This window comes from Cryptomeria japonica, unplaced genomic scaffold (genome assembly GCF_030272615.1).
Source record: "Cryptomeria japonica unplaced genomic scaffold, Sugi_1.0 HiC_scaffold_33, whole genome shotgun sequence".
Taxonomy (NCBI): Eukaryota; Viridiplantae; Streptophyta; class Pinopsida; order Cupressales; family Cupressaceae; genus Cryptomeria; species Cryptomeria japonica.
Genome location: NW_026728855.1, coordinates 630745 through 640449, shown reverse-complemented (window position 1 = coordinate 640449; position 9705 = coordinate 630745). Strand labels below are relative to the sequence as shown.

General features: G+C 60.0%; 1 non-coding gene across 1 annotated transcript; it reads right to left on the bottom strand.

The window, feature by feature from the left end:
* Window positions 1–4201: 4201 nt before the first annotated feature.
* On the bottom strand, window positions 4202–4320 carry LOC131861874 (5S ribosomal RNA). The gene has a single exon (XR_009360904.1). It is a non-coding gene; the product is annotated as a 5S ribosomal RNA (ribosomal RNA).
* Between the last annotated feature and the right edge of the window lie 5385 nt (window positions 4321–9705).

The window sequence follows — 9705 nt, the reverse complement described above, 5'->3', positions numbered from 1 at the left end:
CCTTCGCCGGGGTGGGCACCTCGGCTGGGTTGCGCGCCCTGGTGCGCACCAAGGAGCGCTCTGAAGTGTGCTCCAAGGTGCGGCGTGCACGAAGTCGGAGCCCGGTTTGCCCCGGGTGTGCACCTCGCGTGCACCTTCGCTGCGGTGGGCACCTTGGCTGGGTTGCGCGCCTTGGTGGGCACCATGCAGTGCACGAAGTCGGAGCCCGGTTTGCCCCGGGCGCGCACCTCCGCCAGGGTGGGCACCTTGGTGCGCACAACTTGCCTGGGCTGCGCACCAGGAAGGGCTCAAGATGGCACCCGCGTTCCGTTTTTTTCACTATCTTTCAGAACGGAAATTTTAAAATATCGTTTTTTTTTGCCTTTTCTGGAAATTAGTGAAGGCAGCGCATCAAAGGTGCGCAACGCTGGTGCGAACCTGGGAGCGCTCCGATGTGTGCTCCAAGGTGCGGCGTGCACGAAGTCGGACCCCGGTTTGCCCCGGGTGCGCACCTCGCGTGCACCTTGGTGCGCACACCTTGGCTGGGTTGCGCGCCCTGGTGGGCACCATGGTGCGCACCAAGGAGCGCTCCGAAGTGTGCTCCAAGGTGCGGCGTGCACGAAGTCGGAGCCCGGTTTGCCCCGGGTGCGCACCTCGCGTGCACCTTCGCCGCGGTGGGCACCATGGCGTGCACGAAGTCGGAGCCCGGTTTGCCCCGGGTGCGCACCTCGCGTGCACCTTCGCCGGGGTGGGCACCTTAGTGTGCAGACCTTGGCTGGGTTGCGCGCCCTGGTGGGCACCATGGTGCGCACCAAGGAGCGCTCCGAAGTGTGCTCCAAGGTGCGGCCTGCACGAAGTCGGAGCCCGGTTTGCCCCGGGTGTGCACCTCGGGTGGGCACCTTGGTGCGCATGCCTTGCCTGGGCTGCGCACCAGGGCGGGCTCAAGATGGCACCCGCGTTCCTTTTTTTTCACTATCTTTCAAAACGGAAATTTTAAAATCTCATTTTTTTTTGCCTTTTTCTGGAAATTAGTGAAGGCAGCGCATCAAAGGTGCGCACCTCGCTGCCCACCACGGTGCGCAACGCCGGTGGGCACCCGGGAGTGCTTCGAAGTGTGCTCCAAGGTGCTGCGTGCACGTTGTCGGAGCCCGGTTTGCCCCGGGTGCGCACCTCGCGTGCACCTTCGTCGGGGTGGGCACCTTGGCTGGGTTTGCCCCGGCTGCGCTCCGAAGCGGGGTTATTGGAGCGCCGCCTCTTTTTTTGTCGGAGCGTTTGGTGGGGTTTCTCGCATTGGCTCTTCCGAGGCCCGGTTGCCACCCTGGCGCGCACGAAGTCGGAAGTAGGGTTAATTGCCCGGGTGCGCACCTTTGCCAGGGTGGGCACCTTACCTGGGCTGCGCACCAGGGCGGGCTCAAGATGGCACGCGCGTTCCGTTTTTTTCACTATCTTTCAAAACGGAAATTTTAAAATCTCCTTTTTTTTTTGCCTTTTCTGGAAATTAGTGAAGGCAGCGCATCAAAGGTGCGCACCTCGCTGCCCACCTTGGTGTGCTCTGAGGTGCGCACCCGGGAGCGCTACGAAGTGTGCTCCAAGGTGCGGCGTGCACGTTGTCGGAGCCCGGTTTGCCCCGGGTGCGCACCTCGCCTGCACCTTGGCCGGGGTGGGCACCTTGGCTGGGTTTGCCCAGGGTGCGCTCCGAAGCGGGGTTACTGGAGCGCCCCCTCTTTTTTTGTCAGAGCGTTTGGTGGGGTTTCTCGCATTGGCTCTTCCCAGGCCCGGTTGTTGGGTGCGCTCCCACCCTGGCGCGCGCGAAGTTGGAAGTTGGGTTAATTGCCCGGGCGCGCACCTTCGCCAGGGTGGGCACCTTGGTGCGCACACCTTGGCTGGGCTGCGCACCAGGGCGGGCTCAAGATGGCACCAGCATTCCCTTTTTCTCACTATCTTTCAAAACGGAAATTTTAAAATCTCGTTTTTTTTTTGCCTTTTATGGAAATTAGTGAAGGCATCGCATCAAAGGTGCGCACCTCGCTGCCCACCTTGGTGTGCTCCGAGGTGCCCACCACGGTGCGCAACGCCGGTGCGAACCCGGGAGCGCCCCGATGTGTGCTCCAAGGTGCGGCGTGCACGAAGTCGGACCCCGGTTTGCCCCGGGTGCGCACCTCGCGTGCACCTTGGTGCGCACACCTTGGCTGGGTTGCGCGGCCTGGTGGGCACCATGGTGCGCACCAAGGAGCGCTCCGAAGTGTGCTCCAAGGTGCGGCGTGCACGAAGTCGGAGCCCGGTTTGCCCCGGGTACGCACCTCGCGTGCACCTTCGCCGGGGTGGGCACCTCGGCTGGGTTGCGCGCCCTGGTGCGCACCAAGGAGCGCTCCGAAGTGTGCTCCAAGGTGCGGCGTGCACGAAGTCGGAGCCCGGTTTGCCCCGGGTGCGCACCTTCGCCGCGGTGCGCACCATGGCGTGCACGAAGTCGGAGCCCGGTTTGCCCCGGGTGCGCACCTCGCGTGCACCTTCGGCGGGGTTGCGCGCCCTGGTGGGCACCATGGTGCGCACCAAGGAGCGCTCCGAAGTGTGCTCCAAGGTGCGGCGTGCACGAAGTCGGAGCCCGGTTTGCCCCGGGTGCGCACCTCGCGTGCACCTTCGGCGGGGTTGCGCGCCCTGGTGGGCACCATGGTGCGCACCAAGGAGCGCTCCGAAGTGTGCTCCAAGGTGCGGCGTGCACGAAGTCGGAGCCCGGTTTGCCCCGGGTGCGCACCTCGCGTGCACCTTCGCCGCGGTGGGCACCATGGCGTGCACGAAGTCGGAGCCCGGTTTGCCCCGGGTGCGCACCTCGCGTGCACCTTCGCCGGGGTGGGCACCTCGGCTGGGTTGCGCGCCCTGGTGCGCACCAAGGAGCGCTCCGAAGTGTGCTCCAAGGTGCGGCGTGCACGAAGTCGGAGCCCGGTTTGCCCCGGGTGCGCACCTCGCGTGCACCTTCGCCAGGGTGGGCACCTCGGTGCGCACACCTTCTCAATGTTTTCTTGCCTTTTCTGGAAATTGGTGAAGGCAGCGCATCAAAGGTGCGCACCTCGGTGTGCTCCGAGGTGCGAACCCGAGAGCGCTCCGAGGTGCCCACGAAGTCGAAAGTCGGGTTAATTGCATTGTTTTCCCCGGGTGCGCTCCGAGGTGCGCAACATCGGCGCGCACCAAGGAGGGCTCCGAAGTGTGCTCCAAGGTGCGCACGATGGCGTGCACCTCTGGTGCGCACGATTCGGAGCTCGGTTTGACCGGGGTGCGCACACCTTGGCTGGGTTGCGCACCTTTTGTGCGCTCCAAGGTGCGCACGAAGTCGGAGCTCGGTTTGCCCCGGGTGCGCACCTTCGCCAGGGTGCGCACCTTGATGCGCACGCCTTGGCTGGGCTGCGCACCTTGGTGGGCGCCATGGTGCGCACCTTTCGTGCGCTCCAAGGTGCGCACGAAGTCGGAGCTCGGTTTGCCCCGGGTGCGCACCTTGGTGGGCGCCATGGTGCACTCCGAGGTGCCCAAGATTGGTGCGCACCAAGGAGCGCTCCGAAGTGCGCTCCAAGGTGCGCGCGAAGTCGAAAGTTGGGTTAATTGTCCGGTTTGCCTCGGGTGCGCACCTTGCGTGCACCTTCGCCAGGGTGGGCGCCTTGGTGCGCACACCTTGGCTGGGCTGCGCACACCTTGGCACCCGCGTTTCCTTCATTTTAAATTTTTTTTTTTTACAATCTCTCAAGTGGGAAATTCTATAATCTCAACTTTTTTTGCCTTTTCAGGAAACTTTTGAATGGAGCGCATCATTGGTGCGCTCCGAAGTGTGCTCCAAAGCTCTCTCCAGCTGCGTGCACCTGCCCCGGCCGCGCACCCGGCCCCGCCCAGCTTCGCTCACCTGTCCCGGGCGTCTGGTGCGGAACCTTAGAGTAAGAAACATCACCGTGCACCTTGGCCAACGTGCGCGACTCGACCGAGCGCGCACTGGCCGAGGTGCACACCGATTTCACCTGGGTGCGCGCGCAGCACCTCGGGCGCACCGGGGTGCGCGCACAACGCCCGGGTTGCACCGTGGCCTGTGTGCTCGGGGCGCCTCGGGTGCGCGCTCGGTGTCGCCCCCCGCGCGCGCGGTAGTGCGGGCAGCGCACCCCGGCCCGGCCCGGCCCCGACGAGAACGCAAACGGGCAAAAGGTTTATTCAAATAGCATTGCGACGCCCGGCGAAAAACTAAAAAAGGGTGCAACACCGGGACTTCCCGGGAGGTCACCCATCCCAGTACTACTCCGGCCCAAGCGCGCTTAACTGCGGAGTTCTGATGGGATCCGGTGCACTAACGCTGGTATGATCGCACCCGTTATGAGCTTGTCGCAGTGTGTACTTAGCAAACCGCGACCCACGTGCGAATCCACCCCGGCCACCCACCCCCGTCGAGGTGCACACCCTCCCTCGCGAAGTGCGCCCCGTTCGCCAAGTGTGAGCCCTGCCCGGGTGCGCGCACCTTGCTAGGGCGTCGGGTGTGCACCCGGCCCGGCCTACGTGCGTGCACCTGGAGGGGGCGTCGTGTGCGTGCAGTGTCCCGTCTGCAACGCGGTGCCCACACACCACCTCGGGCGCAACGACCTGCGCTCACATGTGGGCCGAGTGCACCTTGGTGCATGTTCGGGGCGCCTCGGGTGCACGCTCGATCTTGCCCCGGTGCACCAAGGCGCTCGGTTTGCCCCGGGTGCGCACTTGGTGCAAGGTGGGCACCCAAAATAGGGATCAAGCACCAAAACACAAGTTTCGGGATGCAAAATGGGACCCAAGGACCACAAATGCGTTCCAAGACCCATGATGGGTCCACGAGAACAAAAATGTGTTCCGAGACTTAATAAACAAATATTGGGTTTTAGGAGAAGAAACATGCTCTGATGCCCAAAACGAGAATCGACCCCGAAAAGGCCACAGGCCAAAAGTGGGATGCGAGACAAAAAAAAATGGGACCCGAGGACCAAAATTGGGTTCCCAGGTCGAAGACAGGGCAACCGGACAAGAAACGACCTCTAAGGCTCGAAATGAGTCCCGACGACTAAAACTTGACAAGAAGCACCCATCAGGCACCCAACTCGACACCCATGGGATGCCGACCCACCCGGGCTTCCACCTAGCACACCTTGGCACCCACCCACCCTCGCACCCAACCTCGCACCCAACTTAGCACCTTTGAACCCACATTGGCACTCACCCTGACCCTGGCACCTTGGAACCCACATTGGCACTCACCTTGACCCTGGCACCCACCTTTGCACTCACCTTGGGACCCACCCTGGCTCCCACCTCGGCACCCACCCAGACACCCACCTTGGTTCCTTGGCACCCACCTTGGATCCTTGGCACCCACCCCGACACCCACCTTGGCACGCAACTTGGCTACTTGCCACCCACCTTGGCTCCTTGACGCCCACCCCGACAACCACCCCGTGACCTACCCTGGCTAGGGTTGGTGCACACCCACCCTGGTGCCCACCTTGGCACCCACCCTATGACCCACCTTGGCACGCACCTTAGTACCCACCCCGTTACCCACCCTAGGACCCACCCCGTGACCCACCTTGGCCAGGGTGGGTGCACCCACCCTGGTGCCCACCTTGGCACCCACCCATCCTAGCACCCAGCCTGTGACCGGGCTTGGAACCCAACCTTGCACCCGCACCCGTCTTGGCCAGTGTGGGTGCGCACCCATCCTGGCACCCACGTTGTGACACACCCTTTAACCCACGCACCCTAGCACCCACGTTGGCACCCACCTTGGAACCCAACCTAGCAACTTGGCACCCACCCCGTGACCCACCTTGGCATCCACCATAGCAGTCGCCGACTTGGCACCCACCTCGGCACCCACCTTGACACTTGTGGACCCACCTTGCCACTCACCCTAGCATCGACCCATCCTAGCACCCACCCTGGCACCTTTGCACCCTAGCACTCACCCATCCTAGCACCTAACCTGTGACCCACCTTGACACTCACCCTCGCACCCACCTTGGAACCCAACCTAGCACCCACCCACCCTGACACCAACCCTAGCACCTACCCACCCTTGCACCCACCCTGTGACCCATCTTGGCACCCACCCATCCTACCACTCAACCTATCACCCACCTTCTCACCCACCTTGGCATCCACCTTAGCACCCACCCACACTGGCACCTTGGCACCCACCTCGGGCAAGGTGGGTGCACACCCACCCTGGCACCCAATTTAGAACCCACCGAGCATGTTACCCACCTTGGCACCCACATTGCAGCCCACCCTAGTACCCACCCTATGACCCACATTGGCATCCACACCCTAGCACCCAGGCACCTCGACACCCGCCTTGACACCCACCCTAGCACTGAACCTGTGACCCACCTTGGAACTCACCCTAGAACCCACCCACCCTGTGAACCACCTTGGCATCCACCTTAGCACCCACCCACCTTGGCACCCACTCTAGCACTCACCCATCCTAACACCCAACTTGTTACCCACCTTGGCACCCGCCCTCGCGTCCACCTTGAAACCCACCCTAGCACCCACCCACGCAGGAGCCCACCTTGGCACCCAACCTAACACCCACGCATCCTGGCACCCAACTTGTGACCCACCTTGGAACCCACCCTAGTACCCACCTTTGAACCCACTATATCACCAACCCACCTTGGCACCCACCCTATGACCCTCTTTGGAATCCACCCTAGCACGCACCCACCCTGGCACCCACCATGGAGCGCACCCTAGCACCCACCCACCTCGGCACGCACCTCAACACCCACCTTGGTGTGCGCACTGCGCCAACCTCTCAAAGACCCTATGTGGTGCGCTCCAAAGTGTACACCTTTGGTGCGCTCCAAGGTGCGCACCTTTGGTGCACACCGAGGTGCACACCAAAGTGTGCACCGAGGTGAGCACCAAAGTGCACTCCAGGGTGCACACCAAGGCGTGCACCTTTGGTGCGGTCAATGCAAACGAATTCGGAAGTTGGGGTCGATGTCCTAATCGCTGCTGCAGACTACACGTATGAGAATCGGACAAATAGCTTTATATAGGGGAGGTGTTGCGTTTGATGGGTCGACTCCCCTGGTTGTGTGCACTGCACCAACTTCAAAGACCCTGTCTTGTTTAAGAAGTCAAAAGTTGGGGTGGATGTCCTAATCATTGCTGCAGTCTACGCATGTATGAGAATCAGACAAATAGCTTATATAGGGGAGGTGTTGCATTCGGTGGGTTGACTCCCCTGGTTGTGCGCACTGCGCCAACCTCAAAGACCCCGCATAGCAGAAGAAGTCGGAAGTCGGATTTTGGTGAGCACCAAGGCGTGCACCTTTGGTGCGGTCAACGCAGACGAATTCAGAAGTTGGGGTGGATGTCCTAATCGTTGTTGCAGGCTACACATGTATGAGAATCAGACAAATAGCTTATATAGGGGAGGTGTTGGGTTTGATGGGTCAACTCCCTTGGTTGTGCGCATTACGCCAACCTCAAAGACCTTGTTTTCGTTAAGAAGTCAAAAGTTGGGGTCAATGTCCTAATGGCTCCTGCAGGCTACACATGTATGAGAATCGGACAAATAGCTTATATAGGGGAGGTGTTGGGTTTGATGGGTCGACTCCCCTGGTTGTGCGCATTACGTCAACCTCAAAGACCTTGTTTTCGTTAAGAAGTCAAAAGTTGGGGTCGATGTCCTAATTGCTCCTGTAGACTACACATGTATGAGAATCAGACAAATAGCTTATATAGGGGAGGTGTTGGGTTTGATGGGTTGACTCCCCTAGTTGTTCGCATTACACCAACCTCAAAGACCTTGTTTTCGTTTAGAAGCCGAAAGTTGGGGTCGATGTCCTAATTGCTCCTGCAGGCTACGCATGTATGAGAATCAGACAAATAGCTTATATAGGGGAGGTGTTGGGTTTGATGGGTCGACTCCCCTGGTTGTGCGCATTGCGCCAACCTCAAAGACCCTGCATTGCGGATGAAGTCGAAAGTCAGAGTTTGGTGTGCTACAAGGTGTGGTCGAAGGTGCTCACCTAGGTGTGCACCTTTGGAGCACAGGAAAAGTGCCCTCCAAAAGTGCGCACCTTTGGAGTGCACAAAAGTGCCCTCCAAAAGTGCGCACCTTTGGAGCGCAGAAAAGTGCCCTCCAAAAAGTGCCCTCCAAAAGTGCGCACCTTTGGAGCGCAGAAAAGTGCCCTCCAAAAAGTGCCCTCCAAAAGTGCGCACCTTTGGAGCGCAGAAAAGTGCCCTCCAAAAAGTGCCCTCCAAAAGTGCGCACCTTTGGAGCGCAGAAAAGTGCCCTCCAAAAGTGCGCACCTTTGGAGCGCAGAAAAGTGCCCTCCAAAAAGTGCCCTCCAAAAGTGCGCACCTTTGGAGCGCAGAAAAGTGCCCTCCAAAAAGTGCCCTCCAAAAGTGCGCACCTTTGGAGCGCAGAAAAGTGCCCTCCAAAAAGTGCCCTCCAAAAGTGCGCACCTTTGGAGCGCAGAAAAGTGCCCTCCAAAAAGTGCCCTCCAAAAGTGCGCACCTTTGGAGCGCAGAAAAGTGCCCTCCAAAAAGTGCCCTCCAAAAGTGCGCACCTTTGGAGCGCAGAAAAGTGCCCTCCAAAAGTGCGCACCTTTGGAGCGCACAAAAGTGCCCTCCAAAAGTGCGCACTTTTGGTGCGCACCAAGGCGCTGGTTCGGTCGTTGCAGGCGAGTTCGGAAGTTGGGGTCGATGTCCTGAGCGGAGGTGCAAACTACACAGGTGTCGGAATCGGACAAATAGCTTATATAGGGGAGGTGTATGCTTCGATGGGTCGACTCCCCAGGTTGAGCGCACCGCGCCAACCTCAAAGACCCTACGGTATGGATGAAGTCGGAAGTTGGGTCCGATGACCAATTCGATTAGTAGGTATGCTCATGAGGTCGGAATTTGGGTCCGATGACCTGCCATGTGCAGGAAGGCGAATGTTGACACTGTGCGTTGCAAGGTGCACACCAAGGCGCTGGTGCGGTCTTTTTAGTCGAGTTCGGAAGTTGGGGTCGATGTCCTGATCGGAGGTGCAAGCTACACAGGTGTGGGAATCGGACAAATAGCTTATATAGGGGAGGTGTATGCTTCGTTGGGTCGACTCCCCGGGTTGAGCGCACCGCGCCAACCTCAAAGACCCTACGGTATGGATGAAGTCGGAAGTTGGGTCCGATGACCGATTCGATATGTAGGCATACTCGCGAGGTCGGAATTTGGGTCCGATGACCTGCCACGTGCAGGAAGGCGAATGTTGGCACTGTGCGTTGCAAGGTGCGCACCAAGGCGCTGGTTCGGTCGTTGGAGGCGAGTTCGGAAGTTGGGGTCGATGTCTTGATCGGAGGTGCAAACTACACAGGTGTGGGAATCGGACAAATAGCTTATATAGGGGAGGTGTATGCTTCGTTGGGTCGACTCCCCGGGTTGAGCGCACCGCGCCAACCTCAAAGACCCTACGGTATGGATGAAGTCGGAAGTTGGGTCCGATGACCGATTCGATATGTAGGCATACTCGCGAGGTCGGAATTTGGGTCCGATGACCTGCCATGTGCAGGAAGGCGAATGTTGGGACTGTGCGTCGCAAGGTGCGCACCAAGGCGCTGGTGCCGTCGTTGCAGTCGAGTTCGGAAGTTGGGGTCGATGTCCTGGTCAGAGGTGCAAACTACACAGGTGTGGGAATCGGACAAATAGCTTATATAGGGGAGGTGTATGCTTCGA